At 55.7% G+C, this 13,318-nt stretch overlaps 1 protein-coding gene and 1 long non-coding RNA gene across 4 annotated transcripts in view; one reads left to right on the plus strand and one right to left on the minus strand.

The window, feature by feature from the left end:
• ZNF423 (zinc finger protein 423) overlaps positions 1 to 13,318 on the minus strand; it is a 319,304-nt gene that overhangs the window by 180,409 nt on the left and 125,577 nt on the right. The gene's annotated exons all lie outside the window — the stretch shown is intronic.
• On the plus strand, positions 2,200 to 6,575 carry LOC139082161 (uncharacterized). Its single transcript, XR_011537887.1, has 2 exons — positions 2,200 to 2,404; positions 6,140 to 6,575. It is a non-coding gene; the product is annotated as an uncharacterized lncRNA (long non-coding RNA).

The raw sequence follows: 13,318 nt of genomic DNA on the forward strand, positions 1-13,318 counted from the left end.
AGCCAGCAGGCTGGGGGTGGAGCAAGGTGGTCCGGGGGGCGGCTGAAGCTCCAGAGGGCGGGGGTCTGAGGGCAAACTTAATGGACACCAGAGAGCCCACTCCTGTCTGAGCCCAGTCCTGTCTTGCAGACCAGGACCCCGGGGAGTGTGTTGGGGTGGGGACCTCCCCCAGAAGCCAAGGGCTCCAGCCTGAAGCACAAGCATCTGAGCATCTGATCAGGGCCATTGATTACTTCCATGTGGGAAGCAGGCCCCGGCTGTGACTGGGAGCCTCTGCTCCCCAGGAGGGGTCTGCAACAGCCAATCCTTAGTGGGGAAGAATTTGGCCAGACCAGGACAGGGCAGTCCTTCAGAAAGGAGTGAACACAGCCCACAGAGATATATTCAAGACCTATGCGTATATACAAAGAGCGTGTACAACAATGTACTCTAGTCTGCCAGGGCCCTCGCCCAGGGCAACTTCTGGTCCTTGAAATTTCCAACTTCTAGAAAGAAAATCAGCCACCTCCTGGGCCTCTCCCAGCTGGGAAGACACTTGAGTGGATGCAAACATTCACTCCATGGGAGAGTACAGCTCAGTGACCAAGAACCTGGGATCTGTGGTCAGACAGGCAGGGGTTTGCCACCAGACCCTGCCATGTACTGGCTGGGCAACCATGAGCTAGTTACTGAACATCTCTGGGCCTCGGTTTCTTGATAGGTAAAAATAAAGGATCCCAAGGTACATATCTAAGAGAGATGTTGAGGGTGTTAAAAGATGGGGTATCTGAGAAGGGGTCAGCGGGGGGGGGGGGGGGGGGCTGGCACAAGGTAAGTGCCAATGAGTGGCCTTATGATGATTATTGGCCTGAGGCTAGGCACAGAACAATTGCTCAGCGTCCTCCTGATCCTGAGGCACCTGCCCCACTGCCCCACTGCCCCATTCCTTATGCAGAGTACTTCACACACAAGTACCCCCACCCATGGGCCAGAAGGCAGAAAGTGATGAGGTTTTCTCCCTCCCTACTCCCCCCTCTTTTGGAATCCCATGTGCACAGAGCTGCAGGAAATGACCCAGCAAGACCACAAGGGAGCCAGGCTCAAGACCTCACAAGGAAGCAAGTCCCAGGAGGGGCAGGGGAGGGACCCCCTGGACCAGTGGGTCCCACCAAGGACCAACACCTGGACCCAAGCTTGACCCAGCCAGAGCAGAGAAGGCCTGAAGCCACCTCATCCACCTTGCTGGCAGCAAGTGCAGAAGCTAAGGGGACCAGCCACCCAGGGGAAGGCTCCAGAAAGGGACACAGGGAAGGGGCTGGGCAAGGCCACACTCCTGGGGTGGACAACACCTGATAGGCAGGCCGATGCCTACCCACTGGCAATGCACCAGATAAAAAGCCACTTTCAGCTTTTGAACACATTTCCACACCTCTTTACATAGTCTCTCTGCAGAAAATACCATTATCCTGCCGTTTAGATGAGAAACTAAGAATTAGTAAAGATACCTCACCCGTGTCCCGAGCATAGCCCAGCACTGTGCTTAATAAATACTTCTTGAATAAATGAGTAAAAAACCACTGTAGAAACCTTCTGTGAGTTCCATAAGCACAGAAACTATGATTTATTCACTCTCATCTGAGTGCAAGAGAGTTCATGAATAAGTGAGTGAATTAACGACAATAGTAACAGCTAACATTTAAGCGCTTTATTATGCGCCAAACATTGCTCTGAGCACTTCCCATGGGTTCACTCCTTTGATTCTCACAACCCTATGAGGCGTGTACTATTGTTAGTTCCATTTTACAGATGAGGAAACTGAGGCACAGAGAGTTAAGCAGCTTGCCCAACGTCACACAGTAAAGCAGAACTGGGATTAGGACCCAGACAGCCGGGCTCCAGAGCCCAAGGGTGCGTGAACACACTTCCCGGGAAGCTCACTGACCATGAGGCGGAAGGCTCCGTGCCCTCCAGCTTGCACCCCCACCGCTGTAAGAGCAGCCTGTCTTCCTGGAGCAAAGGCCCCTCCTGTGTGACTCGGGTGCCCCAGGCCTGGCCCGAACAGCACTGGGTCCCCCAGCCACAGGGACTGGTTTAGGGATGGGCACGTGCCCGGCCCGCCCAAGCCGACTGAATCCTGAGACTCTTACGCTACAAAAAAGAGCCGCCCTGCCTCAGCAAGGAGGACACGCCCACGGAGCCCCTGGGGGAGGGGATTAGCCTGCCCCGCCCAGGAAGAGCCAGGCTGAGAAGAAGCCAACAAGGAGGAAAGAGAACAGAGAGACGAGCTCCTGAGGACCATCCCTGCGCCAAGGCTTCTCCTTCAGCCAGTTTGAGATGTGCCTCCACTCCTCACAAATGAAAGATCCCTGGCCAACGCCACGGCTCAGTTCCACGTCCCCATTTGGTAAAGGCCGGCTCAGAGCAGGTGAGGGACTTCGTCAAGTTCTCCCAGTCGGGCAGCTGCAGGGCCAAGGCTGGAACCAAGTCTCACGAGCACCCCTCTGCCCGTGTCCACAGTCTTGCTCCCTGCCCCTGTCTAAGGGGTCTCCCCAGCCCTGTCCATCTCTGTGGACCCCTATTATTAGCAGAGAGAATAAGGATGCTTAATACGCACTTGATGAACGGAAAGGAGGGAAGGGGGAGGGGGAAGCGGGAGAGAGGGAGGTGACAGGGACAGAGGGAGGTGACCGAGCTCCTGGAGGGCAGACACTGTTCTTGCTCATCTCAGCAGCACAGTGCCTGGCAGAGAGGGGTTCCAAAACAACCTGATGCGTGAAGAGGGAAGGCCCATACCGAAGCCCGAGGCCTTGTTCCACTGCCCGGCCGTGCAAGGCTGCCCCTCAGTCCGAGCAGCTGGGTCTGGCTTGCAAAACTCCTAAGTGCACACACGGTGTTGCACCCCAGCCACTTCCCGAAGCACCTGTGGCCCACGTGGTACAAATGTGCAGCCTGCTCCTCTGCAAGCAGGGCGGCAACGCATGCTGCCCAGGCACTGAGATGTCCTTCCCTCCATCCCCTTAGGCCCCTCGCACTTCCAAGGGGTGGAAGCCCTGCACCTTCCTCTCCCACAGAGGGCACTCCGCACGCGGGACCCAAGCCGCCCTCGAGGGAAGGGAGGGGAGGGGAGTCCCTGCCCTCCTCCTTCCAGGACGGACTCACAGCTTCTGGCCAGGGCAGGCGCCCCCAGGGCCACAGCAAGGGGACCAGGCAGCCAATGTTTGGTTACTCCTAACAGCTTCTTGGGGCACTGGTTGGAGGGTCTCAGGAAATCCTCATGAGCATTTCCAAGACGCAAAATATGGTCCAGTATCACGTGAAGAAATGAATCTCTGTAGTTAAGCGAAAGAGAGGAAAATACACCCCACATCTGCCCGCACCCCGACACCTGCTAGAGACAGGAGAGTGTGGTCCTCAGAGGCACCCCACTCACCGAGCTCGGACCCGTCCCGTCTCCTCTCTGGGCCTCTTCCTCAGCTCTGCACCAAGCAGGTCAGACTAATCATCCCTCAGCAACCTCACAGAGGCTTCTTTTTTTGGCCATGAGGCAAAAAGAGCACTGACCCCAGAGCTGAGAGGACGTGGGCTAGAACTCACACCGGACACCTTCAACAATAGCGACAGCTACTGTTTACTGAGGGCTTACTGTGCACGTCACACTCCCAGTCCTTGACACACAGCATTTCAGTGCATCCTCCCAGCACTCCCGTTGCTGGCCCCATTTTACAGTCGAGGAAACTGAGGGATGGAGATGTTCAATAAATTAACAAGAGTCACGGAGTTTGCAAGTGATACAGCCGTGTGACCTCGGGCAGGTTTCTTTATCCTCTTGGAGGCCCAGTGGACTGGCCTGTACAATGGGACTGAATGCCCAGCTCTCAGTGTTCCTGTGAGAATTCAGAGAGACGAGGAAGAGAAAAGAGCTGAGCACTGGGCCCAGGAACTGCTCTCCTCCTCCCTTCCTCCCACCTGAAAGGGAGAGGTGCTCCCACCTGCTTACCCTCCCACCTCACCAGGCAGCTAGAATAGTCACGGAGACAGGGTAACAGCACAAGCTGGATTCAGCAACACGCGTCCTCATGCAAGGGGTGGTATTATTATTGTTGTTGTTGATTTGAAAGGCTGTGATTTAAACAACTGGCCATATTGAGCTCTGGCTCCAAACAAAGAAAGTGAAACAAGGCTGCCAGAGAAAGACCCCATAGGAAGGGCTCCCCATGGCGCCAGATTCCAAAACCTGACTCCATCGGCCACGTTCTCAAGGTGTTTTTCCACCTCCGGTGGCGGCTTTGGGAGCAGGAGGCCCAGGCCTGCCTGGCGGGGCTGGCCTCTCCCCTCGCCCCTTTGAAGTGCCCAGCATGGGGCAGGCTGGAAGGAAACCCTGGGCCGCAGAGGCCGGCTGTGGCAGCACCTACCCGCCCCCACCCAGCAGCCCCCCCTCTCATTGTGCAGCCTGACTAGGCCTTTGTTGCCAGAGCCCAGGCAAGGGACAGCCAGGGACCTGGCCTCATTATGTGCCTGACCTCAGGCAAGCCCCCTCCCCCGCAGGGTGGAAGGTTAACGTGGCTGCCCGCCATGCAGGCCTGGGCCTCCGGGAGGCCTCCTTCCAGGGACAAAGGACCAGCCCCCTTCCTCCTTTCCAGGCCCCAAAACAGCTGCCGGCCTGCAGAGCCTATTCAGAAAGGGAGCTGAGGGGCCCGGAGGCCTGCTGTCCCAGACTTTGATGGCTCCGAAGTCACCAGGGGGCCTCCTTTCCGATCTCCTTCCTCCCACCCCGTGGAGGAGAGAAAGCCTGGGGGAGGCTGCCCAGGCTGATGCGGGAATGCAGTCAGTCCTGGGGAGGAGGCTGGCAGGGGAGGGGCCGGCCACACCTTTCTCTGACCCCACTCAGGACACTGCTTCCAAGCAAGGCCAATGTCACCAAGGCAGGATGGTGTGGACCCAACAAGGGGTCAGAATAAAATCAGAAGCCTCTCAGTCCTGCCCCGCTGGGTCCCTCTGCCACCCAGCTTCTGGTATAGAAGCCACGTCACCTAGGCAGAGATGGAAAGAGGAGAGGCCAGAAAATGTGTGGGAGAGGCGCCGAAGTCCCTCTAGCTTATGGCACCACCTTCCAATAGGAGGGCTCCTTTCCTCAACGCTAATTACCTACCAAGGAGGATCCTGGCATACATGCCAAACACCAGGTAGAATCACCTGGAAGGCTGATCACTCCCACTGCTTCCCTTATGCCATTTCCAGTGATTTGGAGGCCCACACCTCACATGCTGGACTGACACACCATTTTACTGCACACTGATTTTAATTTCAAAAGATTGCAGGGAAATTTTTTGGCGAGTTTTATTTGCTTAAGATCCTGGAGCTGACACGTGGGCTCCCCGGGGCACAGCGGGAGCCGCTCAGGAGCGAGCAGGCTGGGTGGCGCGTGGAGCTGGCGCCAGGGCCGAGTTGTGCACTCACGCGTGTCTCTGCAAGCAGGTGTGTCCCGGCATGTACACAACAAAAGGCCGCCGAGAGCCTTACCCACGGAGCAGGCGGGCAGCATGAGGCCGCAGAAACAGCCTGGTTGGTGCATTGTTGAGAAGGGCTGCCTTTTAAGGGACAAAAGGCAGAGGGGGGCAGGACGCCACACGTGGGAGAGCAGGCACATCTGTATACGGCATACACTGCTGTCCCATTATTGGCGCTGTCTCCCCTGGCAGCATCATGCAGCAGACGTGCATGTGCGTGTGTGTGGGTGCATGTGTGCGGGGACCGGCCCCACTCACATTGTCCTGCCCAGCCAGGAGACGCAGTGCCCGGCACTCTGACAAAGACATCGATTTTCTTCCTTCCCTTCCAGAGCAAGATCAGATGAGCTCCCGGAGTGACACGTCCTTAACTTTTCAGTGGGGTTTTCTTTTCTGACTTGTTTGTTTGTAATATATTTTTTAAAACGTGGTGTCTAATTGTGTCTGTTCATGGCCACAGCTCCCCAGCTCCCGCCTCCCAAAGCAAGGAGGGCGTGTGCTGATTATCTGAGCGTGCAGGCTGCTCACGGGGCATCCCGGGCTCTGAGAATGCCAGGGGGCTCGAAATTGGGGAGGGGGGAATTAATTGCCAAGAAAACACAAGGCTGTGTTGCGACTTTGATTCCATCAATTACCATTATCTTTCTCCGCAGGTCCGCCAACCATCCCCCGGAATCGGCGGCGTTTAACTTTCTTTGCCAGTCCTGATACCCCGTCAGATTTCTGGCGGTGCCACATCGCCCGCCTGGGCTCCTTCTGGGCCCTTATCAGCCTCTCCCAGTCAGCCTGGCCCGGCACAGCTGTTCCAGGCCCTCAGCCCCTCACTTTATCTGCTCGCACAGACCTCAGCCTGGCAAGCGGCGGGCCCGGCGCCTGCTCCACATTCCCCAGGAAGCCGGCTGGGAACGCAGCCGCCCTGCTCCCAGAATCCTCTGGGAGTTCATTACCAGCCAGGGTACCCCAGCCCAGCAGCCAAGGTGCAGGCCGCACCGCCCGGCCTCGCCGCCAGCGTCATTAAAACTCCAACCTTCTGAAGAGAAGAAAGAACAAAACCACAAATTTAGATTAATAAAGCATTTGTTGATTCTACAGCAATTTAGCAGGCCCCTAAGAAACCCACCAGAGACCCGCGGAGCTCCAGTAATTTTCTGTTATATTATCTTTCTTGTAAAATACTTCCCCAGACAGAGTCCCCAAAGGGGCTCAAATATCACTGTGACTAACCAAAATCAATGTGCACTCACCTATTGACATTTTTACATAGTTTTTGGATTTAGTATCCAGCCGAAAACACAATCAACTCCTCTGCCAAGGAACCGACAGGCACTTAGCTAGTCGGCTATTAGCGTTACAGAGGGAAAAATGCAGGCACCCAGGGGAGCAGGACGAGGAGGCACTGACGTCAGGGGGTAATTGGGTGTCTGAGAGAAATTGCCAGCGGCTGGCCGGCTCCCCTGGGGCCGCACAAAGCTGAGCTGTAACTCTAATAAAGGAGAGGAAATTCTAGAAAAGGGGGCTTTGCTACAGAGGAGCCCCGGCAGATGCCAAAAATAGCCCTTTGGAAATAAATGAATAAAGGTGGCCAAAGCATATAGATCTAAAAAATAAAATAAATCACTGCCCGGAGGAGGCCTCCCGGCCTCCCCTCCCTGGACATCTGTGTGGGGCTCCAGGACTCCACCTCCCCAGCCTTCCTCTCTGGAACCACAGAGATCCAGTGCTGAAGGGAGCTGTGCCAACTATTTTCGCGAATGGGATGGGTTTTCTAAAGAACCTAAGTTTGCAAGCCCCTCTTTCCCAAAGGCAGTGTCTTCATTGTTTACTTTGAGGCACACAAGGAGAGGAATTTCTATTGTTCAGTTTTTGGTTGTTTTTACGTCTTTAGTTTTGGTGTGTTTTTTCCGGGAGGTGGGGGGCTCTGATAATGCCACTTGCATTCAGTGAAAATTTTGGACGTTCTCGCCACATGGCTCAGGCCTCCCCTGGAAAAAGTCTGTATCCTTGGGAAGCGGGTTAAATGTTCTTCCTTCACCAGTCTCCCACCCACCACGGTGGCTCTCAGCCCTGAGGTCAGAGGCTGTGGAAGCGTCTGGGCAGACTTCGCTGCCTCCCTGGAACGAGGACAAGTCCCAAAGAGGAAGGAGGGCAGGAAGATGGCGGCTCCCACCCTGCAGCAGCCCCCCACCCAGGCCCCAAGCTGGCACTGGCCTCCCTGGGGAGTCTGCAGCCCTCTGAAGACCCGGGCAGCGGGCAGGGAGAGGACAGTCTGAGCCCCAGAGGCTACTGGGAAATTCAGGCCTTCTTGGTCAGGCGGGAGAGGGTCGCTTGAGGAAAGAGATGGCAAGAATGGGATTCCCGGGGTCAGATTCTATTTCATTGCTTTGAAAGAAAAAGGACAAATAGGCCCAGGATTTACAAAAAGAAGAAGAAGAAGAAAGAAGAAGAAAAAAGCAGAATGCACTCCAACCCAAAGCTACTTGGAAATTGGTCTGAACAAAGGTCTTCAGCTAAAAATGTCAAATGCGCACCACACGGCTCCTTGCCCTCTCAGTCTCCGAGCCCCTGCTGAAGCCCAGGGGGCCTGCTGGGAGGAGAAGAGCCCACCCCCCACCCAGGGTCTGCCCAGGGCTGTGAGCCCGCAGCCCCACCCCATCAAGACACCCCAGGAGCCAGCAGAGCTTCCTGGCTGGGGAGTGGCTGGGACACAGGGGCCAGTGCCTCTCCTCACTGAGCACCCGGCACTGGAGCCAAGGAGGAAAATCCGGCTGGAAAAAAGAAAGGGTCCTACAACTGCCAGCCCGGGGTGGGGGGAGGCAGAGCTCAGGAATGCGCCAGCCTGCGCCCTGCCTCCAAATCACAAACCTTGGATCAATGATGCAAGAGCTTAATTAATCAGCGCGCTCAGGGCGGGTGCAGAGGATCTCTGTGCGTGTCTGACCCAACCAGCTCCTGATGGGCAAACCCCCCTCCTAGGGCCCCCTCTGCCGGACCCACGGGACCACAGATGGTTGAGCACCGTCTGGGAGTCTCACCGAGGGGGGAAAATGTGAGTTCCCGCGTCCCCTGTGTGATCCAGTCACTCTGGCAGAAAGGAGGAGGGCGGGAGAGAGGAGGAGGGAGGAGGGAGGAGGAAGGAGGAGGGAAGAGGGAGGAGGAGGGAGGAGGGAGGAGGAGGGAGGGGGGAGGAGGGGGGAGGGGGGAGGAGGGAGGAGGGTCTTATCAGCAACTTAGAATTTCTTGGCCTTGGCTGCTGCAAGTTAGCTCTCTCAATGTTATTTTCTTGTCCCAGTCAATGAGACTGTAACAGAAATAGAGAGAGCAAGAGATTTCTTTTCAGCAAGCCAGTGAGTGCCAGATTTAGAAGGGAAAAAAGCAGCTTAAATTAACCCTAAGGCTTAACATGTAGAAGTCTTGAAAATTTTTAAAAACAATACCAAAGGTGAGCGTGCAGATAGTAGAGGCTGGAGCAAGTCACATGAAGAAACGGGTGTGTGTGTGTGTGTGTGTGTGTGGGTGCGTGCGCACGCACGTGCACTGAGGGACAGGAGGGCACCCCTTCTGTCCTTTCAAGACTTCAGCAACAAAATGCTGGCAAAAAAGTAGTAAGCAACCTTGATATTTCCTATTCTGATGGTCCCCACTGGGAGTGAGGGTTTGAAACCAGTTCACACGAGGGGGTTGGACCATCTCCAAGGTTGATTTTCTCATCTTCAATGCACAGAAGGGAGGGGAGGGGCGGGGAGGAGAGCAAGCGGGCCAATATCTCAAACGGACCCCAAACGGTTAATGATAATGAGCCGGGAGCTACAGGAGTTTAACAGCTCTAAGGAAGAGGGCAGACCCGGGAGAGGGGCATGGCAAAGGGGTTTTCAATTACCAAAAGAAAAATAATTTATTTTTAAACAATACCCCGCAATACTGGATGTTTAAAGAGAATATACTCCGGCCCCTAAAATATCAAAGTGAGATTTAAAAATAGAAAAGTCATTTCCCCCTTCCCCATTGCAGATTTTACTGTAGCGTTCTAGAAGGCAGATTAAATGAAGGAAGCTCAAACGCACTCAATTTTGTCCTTTAGCAAATTCTTCTCTTTCACTCTTGCATGAAGAAAAAAAATCTCCCCACAGAGTTTTTCTCTTCTTCCTGGTGTGGATCTGGGCCCCTGCAGTGCCCTGTGTAATTTCCAGTTCCTCAGAATTCAGGTATTAATAAAGACCCCATGGGGACTTCCAACAATATAACCCTACATTTTGAGGCATTATGAAAGGAAACCCCCAGGGGTCTGTGGCTCAAATTTCTGAAATGTAGGCATTGTAAAAGGCACCCCAGGGGATGCCCGCAATAGAAATCTGCTGAATTCAAAGCATTTTGGAAGTCCTGGTGGGAGTCATTACTCCCACTGGAAGCTTTTTACAAAACATGTGTTGCTGACATGTTGACAGATTGCTCAGTGAAGTGTTTAGGTGCATGCACAAGGCGGGCCTTTGGAGACGCTCCGCGCTGCCAGCGAGTCTCCGAACGCTGGAACCGGTACCATCCATGTTTCATGACGGGGGAGGCCCCGGCAGCCGGGCACAGGAGGCTCCGAACCAGCAGCGAGCCTCGCACCCCTCCGCCGAGGAGCCACTTCAAGTGGGCCAGCCCAGTCCTCGCCTTTGGAAGCCGGGCTGCGCAGCACAGCTGTGACGGCCCTTGTATCCCTGCCAAGGGCTTTACTGAAGGAATCTTGAGGCAACCTCACTGATCACTGCAAGGCCTGGGGCAGACCAAACCGCAGAGGGCGTGAAGTGGGGGTGGGGAGCTGGCGGGACCCTCACCTCCACCCCTGGCCCTCCAGGAGAGGCTGGATGGCGGGGAGGGAGTTTGAACTGGGGCGCGCTGGTCTTGACAGCGTTAAGCTCAGGAAAGTGATCTGCGACTTTAATAAGGCAGAGGGGCTCAGAGGAATTAGCTGCCTAGGTGATGGGGGCTGGAGATGGATGGAAATGTATTCAGGGCCTGGTGGGCCAAGGGCCAGGCTGGGGCCCTGGGGAGGTCGGCTCACCCACAGCACTGGGAGCTCCGAGGCTCTCCTCTCCAGAAGAGTTTCTCGGCCGCTGGAGGAGTGAGTGCCAAGCAGGCCTGCCTGTGTGAGCGTGCGTGCACACACTCACACACACACTCCATGGCAGGAATAATGTGCCATATGCCACATTCATAAAATTTTAAAGGTAAAAGCAGATGTAATTTGATAAATGCGTACACGTGTTGATAGGAACACACACCCCAACACACACGCACATGCATTCCGACACGGGGACTTTTCCTTCCTACGTGGCTCTCGTCTGCCTTCAGGACCCCCCCCACATGTGCATGGGATTCGAGAAGCAGCCTGCTCAACCACGCCATGGCCACTGGAACACAAAGAAATCTCCTCTAGAAATTCTGTCGTTGTGTTTTTTAATTTATTCTCTTTGAAATGTACTATCTACTACATCGTCAGCTTGGGGTTTTCCTTTGCTGAATTTTTTTAAAGCACGTTAAGGAATAAAAATCCTTTCTGCTTGGCACAACAGCATTTAGAATCAGGGTGAAGGAAGGTCGGGGCAGATGGTGACTGAGTGCCCACCCAGGCCTGCATTTTCCCAGGACCCGTCTCTGCGCTGGAAGCAAACCGTGGTGCCGGCTTGTAGGCACAGAAACACATTCTCACCCTGTGGCCTTTCTAGTCTTTCCCTCCTTTCAGAAGTAAACTGCATCTCAATGGACAAATGGGTTTTCCAAGAGAAGGGTGCAAGATTCCATTGTCCCAAGTCCCTTCACAGACCTCTGGGGACAAAGGCCAGAGAGAGGCCTGGCAGGGCCCCCCGGCCGGATCTGGGGGAGTCCAGCTGGGGATGAATAAGGCTCTGCTGACTTAGTGCAGCAGCCCTGGGTGAGAAATCCTACAGCTTCTGGAGCCGGCTGGCTCCAAGGCTGCCCCAACGTGCTGGGCCGGTAGGGGTTTGTACCTGCCAGCTCCTCTGTGCCTGGTCCTAGGCTCAAACGCATCTCGCAGGCACATAATAGACACTCGGTAATAACCATGTGAAGAAGTGAAGGAGGAAATGGATGAATGATAAGGCTGGGCCATGGATGGGCTGTCAGAGGCGACCCCAGCAGGTCTGCTCCATCAGTCCCGAGGGAGGAGGGACAGACTTCCCCTCCAGAGCTGACTTTAGGGAGCCTTCTTCTTCAAAGAGGAGACGTGGCTCCTGGAGGCCGAGAGAGGCGGCTGAACCCAGGCCCCAGGGAGCCACTGTCCAGAGGGCTGGAAAGCGCCCCAGGCGCAGGGCTCAGTGTGCCCAGACGGGGAGCGCCTGGTGCGGGAGTGAAGTACTGCGAGAGCGCGCAAGACTCTTTGGTAGAAGCCCCTTCCAGGACCTCACCCTGTCCAGGAGGTCACGACTCCACGTAAGGCTCCCCCTGTGTGTGCCAGGCCCGCACCATGAGATCCCTCCTGAGCCCCTCCTCTCAATCCCCCAGACGCCGCAGCACGGCTCTCACCCCTTTCTCCTCGGATGACAAGAATCTACGTTTATGTCCGACTAGGGTGGCCAACTTGTCCCAGTTTGTCTGAGACTTAGCATTAAAAATCCTATACATCCCGGGCAAACGGGGACAGCTGATCACCCTGTACCCTCCCCCCAGACTGGGAGCGCCGTGAGGGCAGGGCCAGCACGGAAACTTACATAAGAGGTTACAGTCAACATTTGTTTAATCCACGTGTGCACCTAGGCTCCCATCAGTCTGAGGGAGGACGCAGGCTGGCATCTCAGCACACAGGGTGAAGCTCCACTCGGCTCCAGGTCAGGGCCACTCACCGCGCACCAGGCGCCACAGCAGCAGCACGCCCCGGGGGCACTGGAGGCCTCCAAACGTGGCCGCCAGAGCTGGGAGCAGGCACGCAGACTTCCTGCTTGCAGGGACCTCCACCCCCCACTGGAGTCCCTCCTGATCCCCGGCAGCCAGAGCTCCTTGGCCCCCCCAGAACCTCCCCAGCTCCCTCCTACCCTGGAAGCCACTTCCAAGCAGGCCCCAGTGCCACTGACCTCTCAGCAGCCTTCCTGTCCACCCTCCGTGTGACCCTCCAGCGTCCTCGCCCCCTGCACAGTTGGACTTGACTTTACAGGTGAGGCCAAACAAGAGCAGACTGGGTGCAGAGCCTCCTTTCAAGGAGAGGGCAGGAGGGCACTGGGAGCGGGAGAGCACAGGGCTCAGCTCCGGCCGCGTCAGGAGAGAGACCAGAGGCAGGATGCATTCATTCGACAAAGGCTTCCCGCGACCCTCCCATGCAGTGCCAGGCCCTGGTGAGCAAAGGCGGAAAGTCAAGGTCCAGCCCCTCACAGGCCCGGAGTGGACGGCTGGGACGGGTGTGTCCAGTCCAGCAGCGGGGCTGCTGTGCACACCTGAGCGCAAGCACGACGGCACAGCGGGAAGCCGACGGGCAGAGGCTTTAGGACAACACTTAAGAATAGGACAGGCTGTGGACAATCTACAGGTGAGTGGGGAAAAGCAGACTGCAGACAAGAATCTGGAAGGACAACTGCCAAAAAGATTGCACTGAATCTCTGGATTACGGCTGGATTTTACTTTCTTCTTTTGGTTTGTCTTTATTTAATAGATCTTCTACAATGAATTTGTCTAACAAGCACGAAACACGAAAAATGTATTTTGAAAACAAGGGAGCAGGCCAAGAGCTCCCGGGCCCCAGAGAAGGAGGTCAGGGAAGGTTTCCAGGGAGGCCGGCAGGGTGGGTCTGGCTTTGCCAAGGAAGCAACTGAGGGCTGGGCTTCCAGGCAGAGAGAATGGCA

This window comes from Equus przewalskii, chromosome 3 (assembly GCF_037783145.1).
Source record: "Equus przewalskii isolate Varuska chromosome 3, EquPr2, whole genome shotgun sequence".
In the NCBI taxonomy this organism is placed as follows: Eukaryota; Metazoa; Chordata; class Mammalia; order Perissodactyla; family Equidae; genus Equus; species Equus przewalskii.